Raw genomic sequence first — 13,269 nt, forward strand, 5'->3', positions numbered from 1 at the left:
ATTTGATGTCTTTATTTTATCTCTAGGTGTAATATGTATATAACCTAGATTGATCAAAAACATTGAATATATATTAGTTAATATGAGTTTATTTGGTTGTAATTATTTATATAGACATATATAATAAATGCTTTTTTGAAACCATTTGACAAACATTTGTTGTGTTCTTTTAAATTTTAATCATTTTAATTCTAAAAGATAAATGGTGTGGGTCAATGGTCTGCATTCTGTCAATTATATTTTAAATATGCTGATTGGCCAGTAGTCAGGCAGGAAGTATAGGCAGGACCACCAGACAGGAAGTAGATGCAGGTCAATGAGAACAAGAGAATTCTGGAAAGAAGGAAGTCTTAGTCTATAGTCCTGACCCAGCCACAGAAGAAACAAGATGTGGCTGCCTTTCTGAATAAGGAGGGGAAGGGAAGTTAGAGGAGGGGAGGAGAGGAAAATTTGTAAAATTAAATAATTTAATAAAAAAATACAGAATGAAAAAAAGAAAAATCTTCATAACACTTCAAAAAAAAGAAGAGAGAAAAAATAAAATCTAAAGAATGCCAAGAAAAGAGTTAATAAGAAGCATGATATACTAGGCCAATCAGTTTATAACTAATGTTGACTTCTGTGTGATTTCCTTTGGGACTTAACAACTGTGGGAAACAGGAAGGATAGAACCCTCAGACAACAGATAAATGTGAAAAATGTTTTCACTATGCAGTCTAGAAAACTTCATCACAGTGTATGATAGTTGATTAAAGATGGTTGAATAGGCAACCTAGATAAAAATAAGGAAGATATGCAGGAGGAGTATCTGCAGTTGCCATCTTTAAATTACAAATATAAAATAACACCAGTTATTAATCTTTTTATTTCTATCCTCAAGTTTTCATTCTTTCTATATTTAACATAAATAGAAAAACAGTGTTTAAAAAGTCTAAATAGTCACTTTCTAAGTACAACTACAAGGAAGTTTTACAAAACGCAGGCTTTTATTGCAAAGTATTAAACACCACTATAATATAATCAGTTAAAAGAAAGTATATAATCTGGTAATGGAAAATTGCACTGTGGTTATTTATTTTGAATAATAGTATGCAGTTAATGTAATTAAGAAACATTAATGGTAGTATATGTTGTAATTACTAAAATTTAAGATAATTTGCCTCAATTGTCGTCTTTGATGTAAAAGGTTTCATATCAAAATAAGGTTTGAATATTCTGGGAGTTTATCTTTTTTCTATGTAAGATTTCTAGTTGTTCTTATTTTTAAATTGCTTCCTGGAGAAATGTATATGTGTATGTGTGTGTCTATATGTGTGTAGTATGTATGCAATAAAACACAGTGTCAATCTAAACAAAAAACCATATTCAAAAGCTTAAGAGTTACTACATTTGACAGCTCTCCTTCGAGAAAGCTCACATCTATGCTTGGCCACATCTCATGAGTCATATGAATACACCATATAGACATGTACCATACACAAACACACACACACACACAAACACACATGGAGCAAAAAAATATAAACTCAATCTTTCACCATGGTACTTTGAACATATCAATAAAGCAGAACACAAAAATGTAACTGTGAGTATATGACTCACTGCAATAAACATTAGTGTTTAAGTGTAAATGATTGAAATTTTTTGAAGTGCAATTTGTAAAATCATACATAATAATACTTATAATGCAACTGAACTGAATATTAAATGAAGATGCAAGTAGAGCAACTCAGAAGTGAGAAATATAGAAGACCACAATGGCACTCAGGAAAACACAGAGAATGAAGCAGTAAATTATAGTCTGGATAAATTGAGGAAGGTTTTGTTATTTGATTTTATGATAGAATGAATATAAGAAAAATGTGACAAAGAATCATAAGGTAATCTCTTATTATGGATACTGTTAATATGTAAAAGTATGGATCTCAATGCCAAGGCTTAGATTTCATAGCATGTTAGGTAAGGAACAAGAGCAGGACATAAACAGAAAATGCTTCATCACATTAAGTTTTTATATGGCCATGACACAAATGAAAATAAGACTTAGAACTTGTTGATCATTTTTGAAATATGCCTGGAAAAAAATGAGAGGTCCAAGGGAAAGAATACATCTTATACTATTGGAACAAAATGCACAAAATGACTAGAGGCAAAATTCTGCAAACGAGATAGAAATTTTGTTATTTAATGGGACTTTGAGAATAAGAGTAAGAAACTAGACTCAAGATAATATTCAAAGCATACTAAGCTTTCTATTTATTTTTTAAAAATCCACACAAGAATGGGTAGTGGTGGCACATTTCTTTAATCATTGCAATAGTGATATTGAGGCAGGTGGTTCTCTGTGAGGCCAGAACATCCTGGTTTACAAATTGAGTTCCAGGACAGTTATGGTTATACAAGAAAGAACCTGTCTCAAAAAAAAAATAATTCACCCAGTCTCATGAAAGAAAACATAAACTCACTAGCTTCTATTTTCATATTTCCCAATACACTTAGATTAAAAACTTCATTCCTTCGTGATTGAGTTACCTATATTTTCTTGTCTGAAATGAACATGAAAATGGTACTAAAATTTGACAGGGTTATGTCCCTTCCCATGTATTCTGGGCACTTGGGTTAATACACTGCTTTAAATTTGACATTAGCTGACTGTGGAGAATATATGTTTTTCTTTTATAACTTTATTCATCATTTAAATGAAGTACCTTGACAGCTTTGAGAAGCACAGTCGAACTCAAAACAGTTTTGACTAAATGTTAAAGAGAAATTTCTTCTCTGGAAGCTCAGATTACACATATTTGACACCTAAAAGTGAGCTAAAAATTGTCCATTCAACATCATTGTTATCTATTATATGGAACATAATGTTCAATCTATTACACAGTTGTTGATTTCTGTCTTGGGTTGCTGACAATGAATGTCACTTCCAATAAGCCTTTTTCCAAAATTTTGAATGTAAAAATGAAAATACTTTCTCATATATTTTCCTCTTCATCTTTAACAAGTAGTACCAGTTATAAAAAAAAATACTGAAATCAAAATAATAAGCAAAGAAATGAAAAGCAATACTTTTCAAAGGTCTTCAATTTTTAGTAATAATATTGTTGTGATGCTCATTGAAATTTAAGGTGCAAAGAGCATGCTAAAGTGAATATAAAATGCCAAAAATACATTTACTTACAAACAAATGAACTAACTGGATATCTCAAAATATAATGTTTATATATCTCACAGAAAGAATTAAGAATTCTGAGTTTTAAAAATTCTATCTTTAAATTACTTTTGATGATTGTTTGAAAGTTCATATTTCCAATTTTATGTTGCAAGCCATACACATAAGCTATAAGACTTTAGCAAAGACAAATCCTTATTAAAGAATAGGAGAAGCTTTGCTTCAGCAAAAATACTTCAATAATCTCTGTGATAAATATGTAGAGAAATGCTACTATTGATCTGTCAAGATTTCTCTGTATTGGAGACAGAGGGGCTTAATGAGAAACCAGGATCTCAAAAGATGTAGTACACAACTAAAATCCTATCTTTCTACAGTGTGCTTTGTTTATTGAACATGACTAAACCTCAGCACTGTATATAACAGTGGTGCAGGAGAGTGGCAAAAATGATTTAAGGACAATGAAAAAAAAATGTGAGCTTCCAAGCATCTGCCCAAGCTAAGGCTGTAACCACGTGTATCTGTTCAAATACTGAGAGAAATCTGACACTGAGAGGGCCCTCAAAGGCCATATACTAACATTTGTGGCCACAAATTAGACTCTGGACTACAGCTGCACAGAATTATATTAACAGTCTCTCTGACTCTCACTTTTCTAAATTACGCATTGCATTTGTCAGGCATTGCAGAACTCAAAAATTAAAATCATATTTGAATGATTTTACGTTTAGACCCTATCTCTAAAATCAATCCAAACTTATGAACTGCAAATTTAATATGACACTAAACCATTATTAGATCATTGATTATTTAGAAACTTCTTTTAGATAGTTAAAACCAAAGACACCATCTTTTAATCAGAAAGCACAAGCCAGTAATATGTAAAATAATTTAGAAGAACACACACACATCCCATAAAATGGAACATAGATTGTAAATATTCTGGGACAATTCTAGCTTACCCTTTATCTCTACACAGATTCCTAATATTTATTGTAATATTCATTACACATCTCTAATTCAATTTACTTTTCCTCAACAATATGACTTCATGGCTCTATCTGAAAGTATGTCTCAGGCTTCTAAATTTTTGCAATGTCAAATTAAATTTGAATATTAGGTCTACTCTGAAAGTAAAATAGGACTTTTATTCTTTTATTTCTGGTCTTGATGATAATCTGAAGGATTTTAATCAAGCTTCTGAACAAAGAACTTTTTAATTTACAGGTGACTCCAGAGTTTCCTTCTTCCTCAATATAGAAGATGCAATTTTAAATGGAATGGTGTTTTCTTTTTTTGTGGTAGAAGAGCAACTATCCAATGTATATGTAGATTTGAGAAAGGTATATTATATCAATAAACTTTTCACGGCATTTCTTTGTCAGGGGAGGCTGATTGCTTATTTCCCGGCTGCCCAGATTCCCATAATAATCACACAGAAACTATATTACTTAAATCACTGCTTGGCCAACCACTTAAGAGTATTGCTAGCTACCTTTTATATCTTTGGTTAATCCATTTCTATTAATCTGGGCATTGCCATGTGTATGTGGCTTACTGGCAAGGTTCCAGCATGTCTGTTTCCAGCTGCAGCTACGTGGCTTCTCCCGGACTCCACCTTCTTTCTCCCAGCATTGTTTAATTTTCCTTACTAGCTCTACTCTGCCCTATCAGAGGACAAAGTAGTTTTTTATTCATTAACCAATAAAAGCAAGACATATACAGAAAAACTTCCCACATCATTTCTTATATTTTTTATACTCCCCACGTAATATAGTCACTTTGTCTGTGTTCAACCTAATACAATATATGTAGTGTCCATCTCTTTACTGTGCCTTCATTATCCCACAAAGCATCTAACATCAGATAAAATATATAAAATTTGTATAGTTATATTTTTTGTTAATATCCCCTAGGTAAATTTATTATTTTTGGCATGTTGTGTTTTTGAGAAAGAGTTTTTGTTTCTCTAAACTTTCTTCTAAAATCCATTGTTTCATCAGAGATGTAGAAATGGTTTGTATCAATACTTAAAAATGTATTTCACAAAATACTTTTCTTTTTCTTGAATGATATTTCTTTCATATTTTGAAAGATATGCAAACATGCTTTCTATTAAAATTAAAATTTGAAAATTATTAAGGACTGTGTATATGCATTTTCCCATGAGAAAATATATTAAATCAACAAAAGATTATGAATCATTTTAAAAGAGTTTATATTTCTTGAGGTCTCTTATATATAAAGTAGGGTTTTCTATCTACTATTTATAAAAAACTTTCCTCTCAGCTTTGCTATTATAAATTTTAAGATGAATCACTCAGGATGTGGACTTGGCAATAGTTGCATATGGTCGCATAAGTAACATAGAGTATGACAACACTTGCATTTCCCTGTTCTTCTTCCTGGGAGTGGAGAACTTTCCCAAATTTTCCAGAAGGTATACATGGATAAGGTGAAGATAACTGGTCATGAAATTTTGCTCTATAAAGAATTCACCTAATTTACTATGTTTTGTCCTTTTACAACAAAATTAATAAAAATTGTTTCTGGGTTTCAATCAATGTGCTAGTTTCGTGTTAGCCATGAATCTGACATGTGTACAATCATGAAGGAAATCTTACTGAGGAATTACCTATAACAGGTTGGTCAATAGACATGTCTGCTAGAGAATGTTTTACAATGATGAGATTGTGAATGAGAGTTTTTATGACTTTGATTGCTTTCCTGGACAATTTTAGAATAATTTACAACTTTGGCTTGGAAAAGTAGGCAAGTATTCAGTTGATAATGGCTATTTCTGCAAAAATAGAGAATAGTACTGAGAGGCATGTAGAATATTTGAAATGGCTAGTGATGTTTCAGGGTCAGATCTAGTGAGAAAACATTGTACAAGTATAGTGAAGATTTAGGCTGAAGACCAGAAAAGGCTGATTGTTTATGATGAGAAACCAAGAGTTATATGTTGAACAAATCTACATGGATAAATAAGGTCAATGATCAATTTAATAGCATATTATAGGATTAAGTAATTGTACTTTATTTGATATCCATTTAGTATTTTTTATTGTTTTACATAGCATACTTTACTAAAGGAAATGTTAATTCCTTTAGAGTATATTTTACTATTGTTTAGTGAATTCAACTTTCTGGACATTATCTTAAAGAATGCATGCGTAAGCTGATGGTTAAAATAATTATTTTCTCTTGTAGTTATTGTTTTTATGTGCAGACATTTATAACACTTTTTCACATTTTGTGGCTGCCTAATTAATTGGATTAGAGTAATAGGCATGACAATCAAATAACAGAATTATGGTACATTACTTCAGCAGTGTGGCATTACCACTGAGAATCAGGTGTCTATACTATGATTAGGTAACTGAAAATATGAATGAGTAAGGCAAATTTTTATTAAACATTTTCACTTAAAATATTGTGAAAGAAATAAAAATATTTTTTCTTGTCTCAGATAAAAATAATTTCTTATGCTTTGATATTTTAGTCATTCAAATCATTTAAAATTTTAGTATCTTTTTATAAATAAAAAATCTTTGAAAATCATCAATAAAAATGATAGGTAGGAAAAAATTTAATGTAATTCATTGCATAGTCATATATTGCTTTGTTTTTTTTCTTAAATTTTGCCATTATTTATAAATACACATCTGAGCTTATGGGTTCAAATTATTCTACTTTGCTCAGAAACAGATATTTGCTAACATATATTAAAATGTGTTTAACCATATACTTAACAGATTTCCCTTAAGGGAATAAGTAAAGTCTATCATAATAAATAAAGTGTTCCAGTAAATCTTTTTAAAAATTGATCCATTAATGAAGGAAATGAACAGAGTTTTTCACACCATTTGTAACCGTAGAACTAAGAAAGGATAATACTTCTTTTCATCTTTTTAGTTGCAGGAACAGTAAGATAAAGCAAAACACCTGTGAGAGACAGTCTTTCAAGTAACTCTCAACCCCTGATAGTCACATAAGAATATATCTTTCTCCTGGCCCTATCTTTACCAATTTACTAATGGTCATAAAGACTGGAAGTGACATATTACCTTGTAAATATCTCCCTGTTTCAGGTTTACTGAAAATATAATCTTTGTTCTACTTCGTAAGATTGGGTGACAGTGGCCTTATGTTCACTCTCAGATTTCAGTTCATCATTTTATTTTAGTTTCTGTGTCAGGGGAAAAGGCTTTCAGCATTGTGTAGAAAGAAGTACTTGGAAATATGGAGGTTCATGTGACTGGAGGAAGGAGGCAACTCTATTCATGAACATATGTGCATAGCATTAAAAATGATCTCGCCAACTCTTTTATATATAAGATAAAAATATTATTACATTAAACTTTTGACCATAATATGTTTCATTTGGAACTCTAGTACAAAGGTACATCAGGTGTGGATTACTGTTTTGGATGGTGGTGATCTTTGCTGTTTTTCATTTAACTGAATTTTTTCTTTGGGATTAAGAACAAGTTGATTGCTGGGTAGCGGTGGCGAACATCTTAAATCCCAGCACTCAGGAGGCAGAAGAAAACAATTCTCTCTGAGTCTGAGGTCAGTTCTGTCAACTAGAGCTGGTTGCAGGACAATCTGCAGAGCTACAGAGAAACCTTGCTGGGGAAAAAAAATTAGAAGCTGATTTAATCCTATCTGCTAGCTCCTTTCTCATTATTGTGGCTATATATTTTATATTCTAATGGTTATATTGACAAATAAATATTCTTATAATTTTTGAGTATTTTATTGACACACCTGTGCTGATTAGAATTCATTTCTAGTGCATCCATCAATTTTTCCTTTGTATTTTTTTAATGCACTTTTACTTGAAGTATTATTTTCCTTCTGTGTGTTAACACATGAGTGCAATCTTAGTATTTGGGAGACAGAAGCAGATTATGAGAATTTAGAGACAGGACTGGGTTAATAAATTTCAATAAAAATGATTATTGTCAATAATAACATATTCACCTACATATAACAGCTTTCTTCTCATCACAAGATACTGTTATAAGAATAAATAATTTGATAAAAATAATTTAAATAAATTAGAATTATATATATGCATTTCTATTAATCAAAATATTTCATTTTATTCAATTAAATTCCATATGTAATATGTATAAAATGAAAACAAATTAACAATTTTTGTTTATACCAAATTACTTCATAAAAATGTACTGTCTTGAACATCAAATTAAGACATCTTATAATATATAAACTATTAAAATACAAAGAATATTTCAATTGTTTTACTTTTCAGATTCTTTTCTATTAAATGAATCCTACAACACAGATACTTTCCAAATATTCTGTGCAAATGTGTAGATTCTTAGGATATATTTATTAATTATATTCTTGGTTAAAATTGCTAACACTTTTTTCATTTATATTCCTGATGTTTCACTTTTAGAAGACACTATAATTATGAATACTATTTAAAAACACTTTTCCCTTCAGTGGTTTTGTAGATACAAGTGATTTAGCTGCTGACACAGTCCCTCCCAGGAAGTAGCATGTTTATTTGACAATTTTCTTCTCTCCAAAGATAACTGCTTATTTCTGAATGTAGTTTATGATCCACTAAGAAAAAATGCAATTAAATGTTATTTTTTCTTTTTTTCTTTTATTAAAAATTTCCATCTTCTCCCCTCCGCCTCCCCTTTCCCTCCCCTCCCTTCCGCCCATACCCCCACTCCCTCCCTTTCCAGGCCAAAGAGCCATCAGGGTTCCCTTCACAATGTTAAATATTATTTTTAAAGTTACTGAAGAGAATGCTATGTTAAAAGATGCTGATTTGTGACGGAAAACCAGCTGTCCTTTTTCACATTCCCTCTACAGTTTTGCAGCTAAATGTTTAATATAGATTAATTATTTCAAATAAAATTTCAATTCTAGGAAACACCAATTAAATATTCATATCAGATATAAGCACATTTAAATTATTTAAAGAGTATTCCTATGAGATTACAAGTTCTAGTTTAAATACCAGATATTGAAATTTGCTAATACAACAAACAAACAAATACCTCTTGTTAAATACTTACATAAAATATGCATATCTGACACTAATAATTCCCGGCAGTTCAAACATCCAGCCATGAAACTAAAACACAAAATTCTTATCTGTAAGGAAATGTAAAGTATAAAAAGTTAAATATATCAAATACATCTTTTATTCCTCAAATGCTATAAAAATAATAACTAAGTATCTGATAATTTAATACTAAAAACACTGCTACTTTTCTTTTTCTGATTTTTACAAATATAAATTTCACTACATTTTTTCTTTCCCCTCGCCTTTCTCTTACCCCTAACATGTATTTCTTTACTAACTCTCAATTTCATCATCTCATTTTGTTCATTTTAGTATATATACATATGCAAAATCATACATATAAAACTTGCTTATTTTATGTACTCTTGGCTGTACATATATGATTTCATGACTGACTGCTGGTTATTGAATATTGAATTAGGGTCCTCTAACTTCAGGAAGACTAATTTTTTTCTTCCTTGACAGTTGCTACTTGCCTGTAGTTCTTTGTCTAGGGGTAGCCTCCTATGTACTTTCCCCATTATCATATATGTTGGCATTATCATTGGCATAATCCTATTTATGTAGCAAATTTATTAAGGTACATGCATGAAACTTCCCTGTAATTTATAGGATACACAATCTCACAGCAGACTTCCTTACCCTCTGATTCTTATAATCATTCTCTAACCTCTTCCATGAAGTTTCCTGAGAGTTAGGTGTGTGGGTTGTGTTGTAAAGTTATCAAATGTGTCTGAATAACTCATAATCAGTTGTTCTTTTCATTCTGATCACATATGACTTTAATTTTCTCTGTCTGCTGAAAAGAGAAGGGTGTTTGTTTTTAAGAGGGGTGTAAATTACATATCTCTGTCTCTGTGAGTATAAGGATACACAATTAGAGTATAATGATACACCATTAGAAAACATTAGAGAAATGGTAATAGTAGGTTCTGATCAATTATCCACAACCTCACAAAACCCAAGAAGTTGACTAGGCTTCTAATACCAGTATGATCTTACGCCTCTTGAATGGGTCAAACCTAATTAGATAGCTATAGGTACCCACCAAGAGATGAGTGCCACTACTCCATCTTTACATATAGTTTTCCATGTACGTTTTCATTGTACATAGGGTTCACAGCTGAATGAGACTATTAATTACTTCTCTTACTTTCCCTAAAAATTTAATTATTCAACCTAACTGTGCCTTATAAAACAACAAGGAAGATTTATTGATTATTTTAATCACCATGTAGCATATTTGCTCAGTAAACAGTACAAACCAAAGTAAGTCACACACACACGACTTTTCAATGTTGTCATTAGTTTAATAAGAATGTCATTTACAGACTACGTCATCAAAAATTGGCAGAGTCAACAAAACTAGATTAATCAGTTTTATAGGATTTAAAATTTTATGGCATCTTTTATTATTTTCTGTAGAATTAACTGATCAATAAGATTCATTTAACTCTAGACAAAATTAATTGTCACCTACAACTAAAACAAAATATATTTAAATGTTTAGAAATCAAAAATTTTGACCAGGAATGTAGGCTGCTTGTTTGTTTCCAGCTGATTAGCCCCAAAATAACCACACAAAAAACCATATTATTTGCAATACTATTTGGCCAATAGATTAAGCCTATTTCTGTTTAACTCATACATCCTAATTTAAGCCATTTCCATTAATCTGTGCATTGCCATGAGGCTATGATTTACCAGGTAAAGTTCCAGTGTCTGTTCCTGGTGGGACTACATGGCTTCTCCTAACTCTGCCTTCCTTCTCCCAGCATTCAGTTTGGTTTTCCTCACCTACCTATGTTCTGCCCTGAGACAGCCTAAGACAGTTTATTTATTAACCATTGATATTCACAGCACACAGAAGGGAATCCCACATAATTTCATGCCTTTAATTCCAGCACTTGGGAGGCAGTAGGAGAAATTCTATGAATTCAAAACGAGATAGGTCTATAAAGCATTCAAAAGAGAGAAAGAGTATGTGAGAGAGGGAGAAAGAGTGAGAGAGACAGAGAGAGAACTAAGAAAGGAGAAAAGAAAAAAAGACAAAAGAGGAAAAAATATTTGAGATTTTTGTTTAGGCTAATTTGCATAATAATGCATTTTTGATAGCACAAAACTTTGTATAATGTTATGCTTTTAAAAATCAAGTATATTCATTTATTTGTTCATTGTTTTCTTTTTGACTACGTCTCATTTTGTAGCTCCAGATAGCCTGGAACTCACTTAGTTTATCAAGCTGTCCTTGGATTTTCAGAAACCTGTCTAATTCTGCATCCCAAGTGTTAGGATTAAAAACATATACCACCATGCTGAGCCCTATTTATTTTTAAAAAATAAAATATTAAAGTGAAAGCAAGGTAATTTGTCTCACATCAAACATAAAGATTATAAATTCCTTTTAGAAATAATGGTCAGCAGACAACTTTGTTCTTTATAATATGTGTTTAATATAAAGAACTAAAACTGTACAGAGTAACTTGATTTGGGATTCTCCTCTGCATGCTGTGAATGTGTTTTGTTACCATTGGTTAATGAACAAAGATGCTTTGGCTTATGGCAGGGAAGAAAAGAACAAGGCAAGAATTCTAAGCAGATATATACAAAAAGTAGGTGGAGTCAAGGAGATGCCATGTAGCTGCCATAGGAGAAATATACCCAAGAACCTTACAAGTAAACCACGAGCCTTGGGGTAAAATATAAAATAAGTGAAATGGGTTAATTTAAGATGTAAGCACTAACTAGAAATATACTTAATTTATTGGCCAACAGTATTGCAATTATTATAGTTTCTGTGTAGTTATTTCAGGTCTAGTCATCTGGGAATGAGCAAGCCGTCTCCACCCATAAGGAACTGAAAATATTTCTGGTATCCTTTTTGGTTCCCAGCACTAAGCAATACTATTAATACACTGGAAAACTTAGATGTTATGTGTATACAAAGTTTTCTACAGAGAAATAGGTTCTTGAGCTAGAGTAAAATATCTTTAATTCTAAGGTCAAGATATTATATTTTCATTAAAATTTTAAGAAAGAAAACAATATTTCTGAATACTGTAAACAATTTACTGGTATCAATACATGTTTGTATGAGGGAAAGTGATAAAATATTCACCTGACATCAGATGTCTATATTTGGTAATCAAATGCATTTAAAACATCATAAATTTATTCTTAAAGAATTTGGACAAGCCATATGTTTCTACTCAGGAATCAAAATATCCTCTTGTGGAATGAATTATGCAGTTATTACCTAAACATAGAAATTGTGTTGTGAAGTATGGAAATGCAGGACAGTGCTAACTGGCCACCTGTGAACACAGCCCTCAGTTGCATGAGAAGTTCTCATTGACTGAGTCATGGTAGTTCTTTATTATTTTCTGGAACACTTCATGTTTGATCTTTTTATTTTGTTTCATTTTCCTTCAAATCTCTTGCATTAAGGATGCTTAATGTTAGCCAATTGGACGTCACAAGCACAATAAATCTGAAACAATGTGTGTTACATGAATTTGATAGCTGATCAGAATAATTTGTTTATGAAAAATCAAAGAACTTTTTTTATTTTGTTTTCCTAATTTTTGAGGGCAGATAACATTCTGAAAATATTTTCATTGTGTCAGAATTGTGGTAAATATAGACTCAATTTCTTATTAACAGTAATGGATATTTAATAAAGTTAGTGTTAAATACCTCAAAGACCACTAATAGGATATTGATATATTGAAGAAACATTTTAGATTAAAACTTTACCAAAAATGTAAATAAATAAATAAATACATAAGTAATTCTTGTGTATTTGGAAATATTGAACATTTAATCTGTCTGGGACAAGACTTTGCTCTTTTCTCTAGCGCTCAAAACAGACTGGAGCATTGTGAAACATTCAATAAATAACCACAGGTTGGGTGTTATAGGGCCAACCAATATACATTCAAAAAAGAAGGAATTGTAATTTCATAGAATTCACTTTGTGATAAATAAAAGCTGAGTATTTAGATAGATGGTCATGTCT

The sequence above is a fragment of the Arvicola amphibius genome, chromosome 10 (assembly GCF_903992535.2).
Source record: "Arvicola amphibius chromosome 10, mArvAmp1.2, whole genome shotgun sequence".
In the NCBI taxonomy this organism is placed as follows: Eukaryota; Metazoa; Chordata; class Mammalia; order Rodentia; family Cricetidae; genus Arvicola; species Arvicola amphibius.